We start from the raw sequence: 13,543 nt of genomic DNA, 5'->3' as shown, positions 1-13,543 counted from the left end.
TCCTTGGGAGTGCAAAGCAAGTGCTTTACTGCCCCCGAGCAGCGAACGTCAAGGATGATGAGCCCGGAAATCTGTCCTGGTTTAAAGAACAAGGGTGGTGTGGAAGGGCACCTGTGGATTCCAGGTCAGTTGTGGCAGGGGGAAAGGCGAGCCCAGCGCAGCTTGGGAGAGCGAAAGCAACTGGCAAGAGAGAGCAGCCTCCCTGGTGTGGCAGATGCGATGGCTTCAAGACAAACAGCCACTTAGAAGACGACACTAGTTTGCAAAGTGAGGGGAGAGAATGTGGTCCCTGGTCCCCGGCAGCCTCTGAGAAACTACAGCAGCTTTGGGAAGAGAGGGGCACCAGGAGGGGGAATAGGGATTATGGAGCACTACAAGGGGTGTTGTTTTTTTGTCCAGCGAAGAAGAATTCCACTGTGCTGCCCTGTCAAGGGAGGAGAGGGGGCTGGCACTGGCAGCAGCAGGGTGGGACAAGGGGAGGGCTGTTATAACTGGTGTTGGCTTGTTGGCAGTCCTCCTGCAGGCAGAATTGTCTGGCTTCTGACTGCTGCAGACGTTTGCAAGGGCAGGAGGGGACCACCTGTGCCAACGCTGTAGCTAGGTAGGTGGAAGGGGCAGTGCCAGGGGGACGGGGTGGTTTGGGACGGGTATTTTATTTGTGTTTTAAATATATAGATATATATTTCATTCCCAACTTTCTGTCTCACTTCTGAATGACCAAAGGCAGTTCACTGTCACACACAAAAATTAAAACAATTATATAATGTTAAAGGCACCACTTTGCTGGTGTCAGCACAACGCAGGCAATGCGGGGCACAGGTGGGCGTTGTCATGCCTGGGGGAGGGATTGACTGAGATGCTCAAGCCTAGCCCTACTGTTTATTTACTCCAGTGACATACCTCTCAGAAGGAGGGGAGGGGAAATGGCTGGTGCTTTGAAGTTTGACTCTCCCACAGCATGCAGAGAGAGCACGAAAAAGTGGTCTCTGTGAGAAGGCTGTCAAAAAAGTCACATCCTACTAAGCGAAAGAATGAAAGATCATTACCCGCCTTCTTTCTCTTCCCCCCTCCCCAGTTTGCTCTCCTACAACCTCACAAGGTCTATGACAGCAGTGCCTCGCACTGAATGCAACTGACTTGTAGAAAGGACTCTATGAATTGAAAACAAAGATGTTGTAGGTACCCTTGTTAACTATGAAAATCATTGAACAGAAACATTTTTTTAAAGTGACATGCTAGCTTGAGAGAGTCATAACCCCCCACCCCCAACTCTCTCTTGCTGTCTCTGTCTTTCTCTTTTTATAAATTTGGGAACAATGACTCCAAGCCCAATAGTGTCAGCTGCAGTGGGTCATCCCTGACACATTCTGGTCCACCCTGAAATGTATTTGGGTGGTGTGAGGGCTCCCTCACATATGACAGAAATATAGGAAATCTGCATGTACTCCCATGTACATGTTTGCCATGCTGAACAGTATGTACATGTGGTGAAAAGGCTGCATCTCAAGTGATGTTGAGCATGCCAATCCCTTTGTAGAAATGATGATAGCAATCAGCAAAAAATGTTGGTGATGGCGTAAAATCCAAACATCCCGGTGGTAAGAATCATTGAAAAGTTGCTGCCTTTAAGTGGTACTCTCAAATTTTCTACCTACTCTTCCTGATGGTGTGCATAATGATCCCAAAGTCCTCCTTTCTCCTGCTTTCTGCTGTTCAAATGAAGAATTCCTAACACCAGCCCCATCAGATGCATTGTGGGGCTTTAAGGCTCAAAACCTGGTCAGAAAATCCATCCATTCATTGACTCGTTCAGGGTTTTGTTTTTCAAAAAAGTGAAGTCAATGTGACTTACAACCAGCTATTTAAACAGTAAACATCAAACTGCAAACCGATAAACTAAAAGACAAACAACAGCAAAAGAGAATAATCAAATGAAAATAAAAATCCCAGAACAATAAAAAAACCCAGAAGCAATCAATAAAACAGGGAAACAAACCTAATCCCAGCAGCAAAACAGCAGTAAATGCTGCTTAATCCACCACAGGAACACAGGAAGCTGCCATACTGAGTCAGACAATTGTGTTCAGCGACTGATTGTACTTCGGAACTTTTGCATGCAAAATTCTCCTTCCTCAACCCTGCAAATATATATATATATATATATATATATATATATATATATATATTAAAGCTGCTTCTGAAGGACTTCTTGAAAAACTGGTTCTTTTGCCTGATGCTGAAAGTACTTGGTGTTGGGCCAAGCTAGACTCTATGGGGAGGGCATTCCATAAATTTGGTATCACCACTGAAAAGGCCCTGCTCCTATTACGCACCTTCAGTCCGCAGGGGCACACAGAGCAGGACCTCAGATGCTGAAAGTTGTGTATAGGAAGGGCGAGCTTTAATATCAATAATACCACTAAAATAGGTAGAATTTGCACAGGTAATTTTATGTGTTCTCTGCATACATACTCTCAATAATCATTGCAACAACCATGTAAAGTAGGCCAGTATTATTATTCCCTGTCTTGCAGATGTGGGGCTCGGGTTGAATAGTACTGGCTCACCTAAATCCAACCAGTGAGTATGTGGCTGTGCTGAGGTTTGTTTTGTTTTTTAAAATAACTATTAGGAACTTGCCAGCTGCTAGTCAGGCTTTACACTGCCTACAAGAGTTCTATAAGTCAGTGGGCTAAAGGAAATCCCACCCCCCACTGTTCTAAACCTTGTTTCTCTACAACAAGGAGGGAAATTTTGGGTGGCATTTTGCATTGGTGACATATTACTTCTACCTTCGTTGGTTTCCTATTTGTTTCTGGACCTCGTTTATATCAACTTTATAGTGTTGATGTTAGTATTAAGAGTCCTAAATGGACCAGGACTCATTTACATTAGGGACTGTCTATCTACTTCCTTATGAACCTGCTTAGCAATTAAGCAAGCAAGGATGGAAATCTTGTAGATACTGTATGTGAAATCACATCGGAGTGTGTATTCTCCATGGCAGTGGGTACCAATTTATGAAATGTTCTCATTAGAATTCTAACAAACCTAGAGGACATATTTCCTGACCATAGAAGAGGTACTCAAAATGAAGTCAAGATACTCAGTAATTAAAATATATTCCTTTACCGTGTGTGTGTGTGTGTGTGTGTGTGTGTGTGTTTAAAAATGACTTTACAAGGATAATCTAATTGGCCAATGAGATGTACAAATATAAATCATAATGTTAATATTATGGCTTATTTTTGTATGTCTCGTGTGGCCAACAAGTTTATCCTTGTAAAGTCATATATATATATATATATATATATATATCTGGTACAGAAATATATTTTATTGATTTAGTACCTTGACGTCATTTTCTGCGCTCACTAGTAATCTGTTGTAGGTCTTCAGGTATCTTATAAGGACATTTCTGTTTCAGCAGGCTTGGTTGGCTACTGTGATTTTAAATCTGCTATTTTTATAGGTTTTGTATTTCCTGATTGAGATTCTGTTATTTCATTAGACTTTTATGCTGCTATCAATTATAGCAAATCTATTGAAAAGTAACGATATTGATTCTTCATTTTTGTGTTTTAAATTTTGTACACTGCCTTATGTTTTTTTCAGAAAAATGATTAATAACAATAATATAAAAATATTAGAAGTAGGGGAAGTAATAGCTGGTGTTTGATGCCTTTATCATGATGATAATCTACATCACCATTCTTCCAGCTACTAATTCATCGCTATTCTTGAGCACTACTCCCATAGCATTTGAGTCGCACATCAATTTGACAACTCCTACTTTGTCACTCTGGTTTGTCCATGAGATAATTTCAAGTCAAACAAAAAATACGATGATTATGGGGGGGGGGGTGTTTTTTCTACAGTAAAGTGCTTTGCATTCGGTCTTCATTCACCACCCGATGCGGTAGGACACTTCCACTCCCTCACATTTTGTAAGTCAGTAACCAGAGACAGTGACTTCTCTAACATAATCTAGGGAACCATGTGACATCTACACAAATGTTGCCATATCTTCCACACACATTGCCATGTGGCAACCCATGTGAGATAACCTACTGCATACATTGCCAGCTGTGTTCTTGCCATTGGTTGCCTCTAACCACCGATACAAGTTGTCCAGACAGGTGCTAGGGACAGACAAAACTAAAGACTGAACAGCAACTGATTTCTGTTCATGGTCAATAAGTACCTCTGCTTCAAAAACCCACAAATGTCAAATTTCAGTGTGTGTCTCCCTCATTTTAAAGGAGCCCATAGCATTTCAGAATTATTGAGTACCATCCCACAATAGTTTAACCCAGATGTTTTCAACCTTTTTGACTCCACGGCTCCCTTGACCAACCACCTTCTTCCTGTGGTGCACCTGTGGGGCTCGGGAGCCCAGTTCTGTCACCTCTTGCCTGCAGAGCTGGCAACCTCTCACACTTCTCTGAACACCCGCCCTTGTGAAGTGTTTCCTCAGCTTCCTCCCCTCTCCTTAGGAGTCCTCTGGGCAGCCGCTACTGCTGCCCCTGGTCTCTGAGCTGCCCCCTGACCAGCCCCAGAGGCACCATTCACCTGCACAGCTTGTAGCCAGGGCTGCTGCAACAAACACCTGTGCAAGCCTTTGGTAGGCAGAGACCCAAGAGGGCATCAAAGGAGGGAGGGAAGGAAAGAGGGACAGAGGCCAGTGTTGCCCACGGCACCCCTGACCATCATTCAAGGCACCCCAGGGTGCCACGGCACACTGGTTGAAAACCACTGGTTTAACCTAATATGGGATGACGTGGGCAGTTTATATTCTAGATTCAGAGGTGCCTTGACCATGAGATAAGGGGAGTCACCCACTTCTGGTCAAGCTACATTGGAACGAATGGAAACTGCCAGGCTGAGTGGGGGCTTGAACCTGGAACTGGTCCTGGAAGTTGCTATTCGGTGAGGCTAGCTCATAACTGCCCTATGTTAGTTAATAATAATAATAATAATAATAATAATAATAATAATAATAATAATTCATACCCTGCTCTCCCTGGCCAGAGCTGGACTCAGGGCGGTTAACACCAGTAAAATTACAATAAAAACATAATGGGGGGGGGGACAATTTAAAATACAGGTTAAAATGCAATTTAAAATGCAGTCTCATTTTAAAAGTAGCCCATGGATCAAAACCGTAAGGTGAGGGAAAACATAAGTGTCAGACTGAGTCCAAACCAAAGGCCAGGCAGAACAGCTCTGTCTTGCAGGCCCTACGGAAAGATGTCAAGTCCCGCAGGGCCCTAGTTTCTTGTGACAGAGCGTTCCACCAAGTCGGGGCGAGTTAGCAGGAATACCATTTGGATTCCCAGTCTGACGTTACGTACATATTAGCGACTTAAAACACAACGAGGTCAGTGCAGTTGCACATTGTTGTGCACACTAGAAAGGGAACATAGATGCCTTTACCTGATGCACGTTACCTGCTTGGTCTCCCTGCCCCCAAACTCCTGTTCATGAAGCTGCCACCTGCGCCATGTGCAATGCGGTATTTCTTAAGGTATTTCCCAAGAAGCTACAAGACAGCTATGCATCATGGGCAGTGTTGTGTGCACACAGATTCAAAAGCCAGTGGTGGGTGTGCACTGGAGCTAGAGAAAATGGTAATGTGTACACGGCCTCAGGCATCAAATTGTCTTAGGCTGGTGCGAATGTACAGTCTGTGAAAGTTCTCCCCGCTACAGGACTCATTGTGAAACTTACGCTTGTTGTCAAACGTTGGACTTTCTTTGAGCCAGTGCCAAACCGAAACAAGAGCGTCAGCTCCCATGCCAAATAGCAGTTTGCTGCTGTGGGGGTGGGGCTCCATTAGGATCAGTGCCCCGATGGAAAATGTCAAACCCTTCTCTCCCCACATGTTGCAGCCCCAGTCCTGAACAGGGAGCCCAGCAGCTGCTGTTTGCAGTGAGAAATAGATACATGAAATATTAAACAATATGCTCAGTAAATTAATAGTAACATTAGTAGTAGTAGTAGTAATTTTAACAATAAATTACCTGCCCTTCACCAGCAGAACTGAGGGTGGTTTACAGCCAGGGCCATCTTTACCCAGGGGTGCAAGGGGTGCGGGACACCCGGGTGCCAAATTTGGGGGGAGGCCAAATGTATACCTACTGTATACTGGTCCCTCTCGATTGGCGGCAGTGAAAAGCAATGGATCGAAAGTCCCTGCCGCCCTCCTCAACAACTTTGAGTTCACCCCCCCTAAAAAAAAGCTCAATTAAAGTTAATTTGGGGGTTGGCTAAACCAAATTTGGGGGCGCTGGGCGGATCTTTGCACCCCAACGGCGCATATGCTAAAGACGGCCCTGTTTACAACCATTTAAAATTGAGTATTAAGAAGGATAAAACAAATTACAGTCACAGGAATAGGGTGGGTCTTGAAAGCATACATCTCAGATGTCAAAGACAGGGTAGAGAAGTGAGTCTTCAGCATTCGTCAAAAACTGTACAGTGAAAATGCCAGGCGTACCTCTAACAGGTAGTTTGGACAGCTGATCTACATCCATGCTGAAAACCTAGGGGCTGACTGTGTACCTGTTTGTTCTTCCTGTGGCAGTCTGTGTCGATACACTCTCTGGCACAAAAGGTGACATAGACAGTACCATTTACCTCCTTTTACTTCATAACAATCTCTTGCACATCTGTGCAAAACTGCAGCATAATTTCACCGCAAGTGTGGTAACATTGCACCATTGCAATTCTCTTAAATCATTTAAAAAATAAATAAATCCCCCTCATGCAGCAAAAGACCCTCTAAAACCCTAGGGTGGCAGGTGTGCATAACTTGTCTGTGCATTCCCAGGGCAGCCCAGTTTCTCCAGTTTAATTCAAAGGTACGTGGACACTGTGGATGTATGTAAACCCACATGGAGTGTATTAGGGAGCAGACAAAATATAGATGATCAAGTAAATTGTAAACAATTGGAGCCAGCTGCACCAAAAGGAAGAGAAGCCACCTGTCGGGTGAAAAGGCCCAAAGTATTGAAATAGTTAGCAATGGGAACTGGAGATGAAAAATATGACGTGATCATCGTTCGGTACAAAAAAACCAAGTAGGTATTACTTGTAGCACCGAACTGAACCATTATCCGCATGCACATACAAAACACACAATTGTGTACACACAATTAAAAAAAATTACAGAGATGCCAGAGTAAATATTAACTGTTTGCAGATAGATAAAATAAAAATGCTTTTAAAATAGAATATTTTCATGCTGTTTTCGGAGAATTTGAACATTTGCAGGTCCCTTTATTTAATAAGTATTTTAAATTCTTGATCAACTTAATTCTAAACTGAGCAACTTTCAAAACACGAATTTCCTTCCTCTCTGTTTGAGACTGCACTCTAAGCAAGGTATTGCTTTAGCACGCAATGCTATTTGCAAATGTAGTTGCCGGCACAAGGAGTTTGACAGGGAGCGCTTTGAAGAAAGCTGGCCCAGCCTTCTCTTGCGCCTTTAACAGGGATTTATCTGCAGAGATCAGCCCATAAAGCATTTCATGGCATGGAGATAAGCAAGATCACCTGCAAATGTGATCATGGAGATCAAAACAGCACTGAGGTAGCAGCTTTCAAAAGCTGACAACCAAACTCCAAGGGCGATGGTCTGCTTGTTTGGTGCTGCTATCTATTCTGTGCCACCCGCAATTATTCCACAAGTCGTTTTTGACTAACAGTGATGCACATAAAGATTGGCACAGTCCAAATGTGGCTAAAGTATGTCAGGTATATTAATTCAGCAACCTGTCACTGATAAAACATTGCTAGAGGAAGCAGCTGTCTGGAAGGGGTGTCAGAATTTGCAGATGTTCAGGTGCAGTTATGCTCCTTACAAATGCGACTCAAATGACGGTGCTTGGAGGAAGAGAGATTTTTCTCACTCTCACAATTCACGTCTGTGTGTATATGCACATGGGTAAATAGGTAGCATTTTCACTTTTCTGAATATGTATGGCAAATACAGTATGGCAAGTATATCAAAGAGATATAGAAGTACAGGCCTCCTCAGGATTGAGAGGAGAATCTTCATTAGCAGTTCCTCCAACAGTCCCTATTTTCTAGGGTCATCCCTGATTTGTAGAAGCCGTCCCAGTTTCTGAGGTGGGATCTATACACATATAAAAATCGCTGTGAAAATGCTTTTTAAAAAAAAGTTCTGAAAAATATATTGAATTTGCCATAGCTCACCATCGCCATCTAGTGTCACATTTGTATATTGCACTTTACAACACATTTAAAGCATTTTATTTGCAGCAGTATAGCTGAGTCCTGGTTTCATCCAGGAATGTCCCACTTTTCCTTAGGATGTCCCTATTTTCAATGGGGAAAGTTGGAGGGTATGTTATCCGACCCCCGAACTTTCTGAAAGCAATCCTTTATAGGGAAGGTTTTTTTTAAAAAAAAGTTTAATGTTTTATTATGTTTTAATATATGTTGGAAGTGCTCCAGAGTGGCTGGAGCAACCCAGTAAGATGTGTGGGGTAAAAATAGTAAAATTATTACTATGGAATGGGACGTCCCTATTTTCATCAGAGAAATGTTAGAGGGCATTGTTAGAGGGCATTGGCTGTTAATGTATCTTCCCTGATAATGCAGAAAGTGGTGTGGGAGGCTTCGATTGCCTCAGGCACTTCTCTCCCTACCTCCAAAATTGGAAGTGAACCACCAGCTAAGGCAGAAAAATACCCCAAGCAATTGGAGGGGTGGGATTGCCCCCCCCCCATTTATGGCCTCTTTTGAAGTTAACATTACATACTCTCCACCCTTTGACAGCCATAATATGTATGTCAGTTCACAACCTTCCACTTTTAAACATACAGCTGGAGGCAGACATGTGAACAAGCACGGTTGCACCGTCAAATAGTTAAGGATGCTGGGAATTATAGCTCTTTGAGAGGTAAACTACAGTTTCCAGAATTTCTAGAGGGAAATAACAGGCGTTCAATGTTTGGTGTGTACACAGATCTGCTCTCACAGGCAGATGAGGTAGTGAACCTCTGTTTGGGCTGTCTCATGGGGTGTGTGTCGCATAATTGAACTATCCGTATAGATATATAGATATAGCACTGTACATAGAAAACTGGTTGTCAGGAATAAGAGTTCAATCCTTCTTCACTTGAAAGGTTGGGGAGGCAGAACACAAAGAGGGGCAGGAGAAGACATGTGTTGCAAGGGACAGCAGGAAAGGACCAAATTTGGGGGGCAAGAAGAGGTGGGAAGGGAAGTCTGAATTGAGATGGAGGGTCAAGGACCTAAGTGGGCATGGAGCGGGCAAAAAAGGAGGGAGGTGAAAGATGGAGAAAACCCTCACACACACGACTGTTTGCTTTTGTGTAGGTGGTTTGGGAGGGGATGCAGCCAACGTTTCACTCACTGATCCAAATAGTTTAACTTACTCATATTCCATGCTGACTCCTTTCCCGAAGCACAGTGTTAACACATAAAAGTACACAGTACAATATCCAATTAAAAAGTCATAAATCGGATCTGTGTAATGATTTTAATCTATTTTCTTAATACCAAAAAAGGGCTGACCAAATAAAACCAGCGGTGGTTTTATAAGGCATTCATAATAACAACATACGGAAGGAAATTTCACGTTACAAAGACAGTTCCCACTTCTGTACGGCTTTATCACAAAAGCCTTCCCACTTGTTAGAGAAGGACACTGGGGGTGCGCTCGTGTTAATGCCATTTCGAAAGGATCCCAGAGCAGGCAAACTAAAGGGCGATGGGTGTGGAATCATGCTTGATATGTCATATAGCAGGGTATGGAGATTTCCAGTTCCCTTTTGCTACCTGAAAAGGATGAATAACATGGAAAGTTCTATCCTGCTAGATTGTTTAGATTATAATCCACGCATATCACCTTCATTTGTCTGATACTGGAAATCTTCTTTCTGTCTTCCAGAGACAAGCCTCCTATGTTTGGGGCTTTGCTGATGATGCTGTCCCACCATTTTTGATAAATCAGACATCTTGTTGATGCATATTCAGTGCTGAGATTTTTTAAGTGAAATCTAAAGTTGCCTGCTTTTCTCAGTGGTGGCTATCTAGTCTTTTACATATTGTATATATAAAAAAATCCTTCCAGTAGCACCTTTAAGACCAACTAAGTTAGTTCTTGGTATGAGCTTTCGTGTGCAAGCACACTTCTTCAGAAGAAGTGTGCTTGCACACGAAAGCTCATACCAAGAACTAACTTAGTTGGTCTTAAAGGTGCTACTGGAAGGATTTTTTTATTTTGACTATGGCAGACCAACACGGCTACCTATCTGTAACTGGAAACATATTGTATATGTTTGGATTATTAATGTATTTGGATGACTTTGGGTGATTTTATGATTTTGTTGTTTAAACCTATTGGCCAATAAAGGCCAATAACAACAATAATAACAATAACTACAACAGTGCCACTAATAATAATAATTAAAACGTCCTCCTCAAATTTGGAAAAGGAGTTATTTCTTTAATTTGGGGGGAAATCCAAAAATTTCCTTGACCACCGCAGAGCCGAACACCAAATGTAGAGCCTGACATGCAAAAGTTGTCCCGAACCAGTATTAGAGACCCTTCAGGACTAGGCTGCTTATTAATTTGATTTTAACTTACATTTATTAATCGCCTATTAACACTAGTTTCCAAAATGAAATAGGTGATTGTGTAGCAGGAAGATTGTGTGGCAGGATTTAGTATATTATGTTGTTTTACAATCTAGCATAAGGTGACACCATTATATGATATATTGTGAACAAACCATGGACGCAGTAGTACCTGAGCTATATATTTCTCTTATTTAAAACCTCGCAATTGTGGCACTAATTGTCCTGTTAATATACAGAGAAACAGTAATGGGTGCAGAAATCAGGGATAGTGTTTTCCTTAATAATGGATTGGGGACACCAGCTCCTGCCCCACTGCTTAAAGTGGTGTCCAAACTTTTTTCAAAGAGGGCCAGATTTGATGAAATGGAGGGCCGTGAGGGCCGACCAAAGCTGTTTACCTTTTTTTTAAGGATTGAAGTTGTTGAACTTTTTTAAGGATTTAAGTTGCCGAGGTTTTTTTTAGGATTTTACCCCAGGAAATAAAACTGCCACGGTGGCCAGAGATTAAACCGACCAGCAGGCCCCTGAAACGGACTTTGGACAGCCCGCTTAGACCCCCTTCTCTGCTTTTCCAGAATATGGGAGAGAACCCAGGAGTCCTGGTGTCAGCTTCGCCTCATTCCACTGCACTCCACCCCCCCCACCTGCCCTTTCTCTTTCACTTGCTTTCACTCTGAAGATCGGCTTTTCTTGTTTCGTCTGCTTTGCTGCCTGCTAACACTCGCCCCGTTCCCCACAGAAAGCCTATCCAGGAGGGGGGTGGGGGTGGGCATGTTGGCATGGGTAGAAGGGAAGGGGGTGGCACAAGGAGACTGGCAAAGCTGCCAGCCAGGGGCAGACTGGGTCATGGCTGTTGGCACCGAGTCTCTGCCTTCTCTGTGTGAGCTGCATTAGTGATAGAAACGCAATGCCCCCTTCGGACAATAAAAGTGTTCTCTCCCCCAACCCAATCGCCCCCTAATCTGATGCCAGGGCTTTGGAGATGAAGTTCCCATCGCTGGAAGAAAACAGATGCCACCTCCTATTCAGCAGGCTGGTATAGAGCACAACAATGGCCCAGCACACAGCCTGTGCCAACTGAGGGGGGCACCCTATTGAGCTTGCCTCTCCCCAAATAACAGCTGCACAGAGACGGCTTAGGAGAGGAAACCGCTGCCAAGCCATCCCTACCCAGGGGCATGGGGTGGGGAAGGGGATGTGCCTTCTTTAAGGAGAGTGCCCAGGGCAGACAATTGCCCTCCTCCTCGGCTGCGGGGATTTCACAGGTTTACGCGCGCCTCTCGGGCGTCACCATGGCACCTTCTTGGCACACTCTGCCCATGCAAGACAGAGCCGGCGTTGCCATGGCACCAGCGGGCACCTCGTCAATCGAGGCTTTGTTCAAAGTTTCTACCCCTTGAAACTGGAATTTCAGGACATGAGAGGCGGCTGAGGGGAGATCCCTGAGCCCAATATAGCCCCCACCCCTGCCAGGACTCCAGACATCCAACCCCCCCAGCCGCCCGCCAATATCTCCAGTCTGTCAGACACTCTTTCTGCTCTAAAGGCCTAGCTCTGTCCCCGCTCAATAGCCTCCTCAGCAAAGAGACACTCAGAGACATTTGGGCAGAACAATCTGCCTCCTCTACCCATTCCCAGCAATGGCAAAATAATAATAATAATAATAATAATAATAATAATATCTAACCCACAATTCCCTGTACTTTAATGGCACCCCAAAATCTGCTGCCGAATGGAGCCACGGCCTAACTGCAACGAGGCTTGCTGCTCAGCCCTTTCCTGAAGATTTCTCCCTCAAATTTCCCATTGCCACAGGGACCACAGAGGCATCATTCACTGGCAGTGTCTGTGTTTGTGCAGTAAGGGGCCTGGATTACAGTGGGGCAGGTGCTTCCACCTTGTGTTGCTTACACATCCCCTCCAAGTGTCCCAGCTTTCCAGGGACAATCCCAGAATTACAAAAGCCATCCCAGTTTCTGCTCTGATGCCCAGTTGCCCTATCCACAACTTGGAGAACAATTAAAAGTGGTGTGGGGGTGTGTGTGAAAAATGGAGTCCTGTTTATACTGAAAATAAAATACCTGAACCAAATGAAGGAAACAGCGAAGCTGGCATACAAAGTCCTTCCTATAATTTCGAAGGCAAAGGTAACTTATCCACTTTAAATTCTTCAATTGCAATGCTTCCTGAGCCAGCCATTTTTTTAAGGAAACATGTAGAGTGTTTATTCCTTTATTGGAAAATAGAGCCTGACCCTGTCTACTCAGAAGTAAGTCCTACTGTATTCAATGGAACTTACTCCCAGGTAACTGGGTAAAGACTGGGCGGCCTTAGACTGCAATCCTAAGCATTTTTACTCAGAACTAACTCTCGCTGAATTCAATAGGATTTACTCTCTGGTATGTATTTATTGTTTTATCTATTTGGTTGTTTGTTTAATTTATATACCGTCCTATACCTGGGGCTCTCAGGGCAGTTCACAGAATAAAATCAATATATAAAACCCACCTTTTATTACCCAGCTTTTTCTCTGATAAGGACTCAAAGCAGCTCACAGCTAGCATTTTATTTCATTCCATTTATCTGTTGCAAGCGTTGTACATTTGCTTGTACATGTTTTCCTTACAACATTCCTGTGAGGTAGGTTAGACTTAGAGGTTGTAATTGGCTCAAGGCAAGAGATGTGTGAGGCAAGATCAAACACGGGAGAAGCTTCCTGATGCAGAAGAGAATGTCCCTATATTCATTTGAGAAATGTTGGAGGGTGTGGGATCAGGCTGGGGTATTGCATAGGAAGAGTGACCATTTTTCAGAGTGGGGAAGAAGGGTACGCTAATAGGACAAGCCAGGTCTGCTGAACTTCCCCTCTTCTGCACAATTATTCATGGTGACAGAGGAGCCTTCTC

General features: G+C 43.7%; 1 long non-coding RNA gene across 2 annotated transcripts in view; it reads left to right on the top strand.

Moving 5' to 3' along the window:
• Positions 1-517: 517 nt before the first annotated feature.
• Positions 518-13,543, top strand: part of LOC308467012 — a 33,583-nt gene continuing 20,557 nt past the window's right edge. For both annotated transcript variants that reach the window (XR_013981074.1, XR_013981075.1), the window contains exon 1: positions 518-601. This is a non-coding gene — a long non-coding RNA (uncharacterized lncRNA). The remainder of the gene's footprint in view (positions 602-13,543) is intronic.

This window comes from Podarcis pityusensis, assembly GCF_964106645.2.
Source record: "Podarcis pityusensis genome assembly, chromosome: 17".
Lineage (NCBI taxonomy): Eukaryota > Metazoa > Chordata > Lepidosauria > Squamata > Lacertidae > Podarcis > Podarcis pityusensis.
The sequence above is the reverse complement of the archived record's forward strand: the minus strand, read 5'-3'. Positions and strand labels throughout refer to the sequence as shown.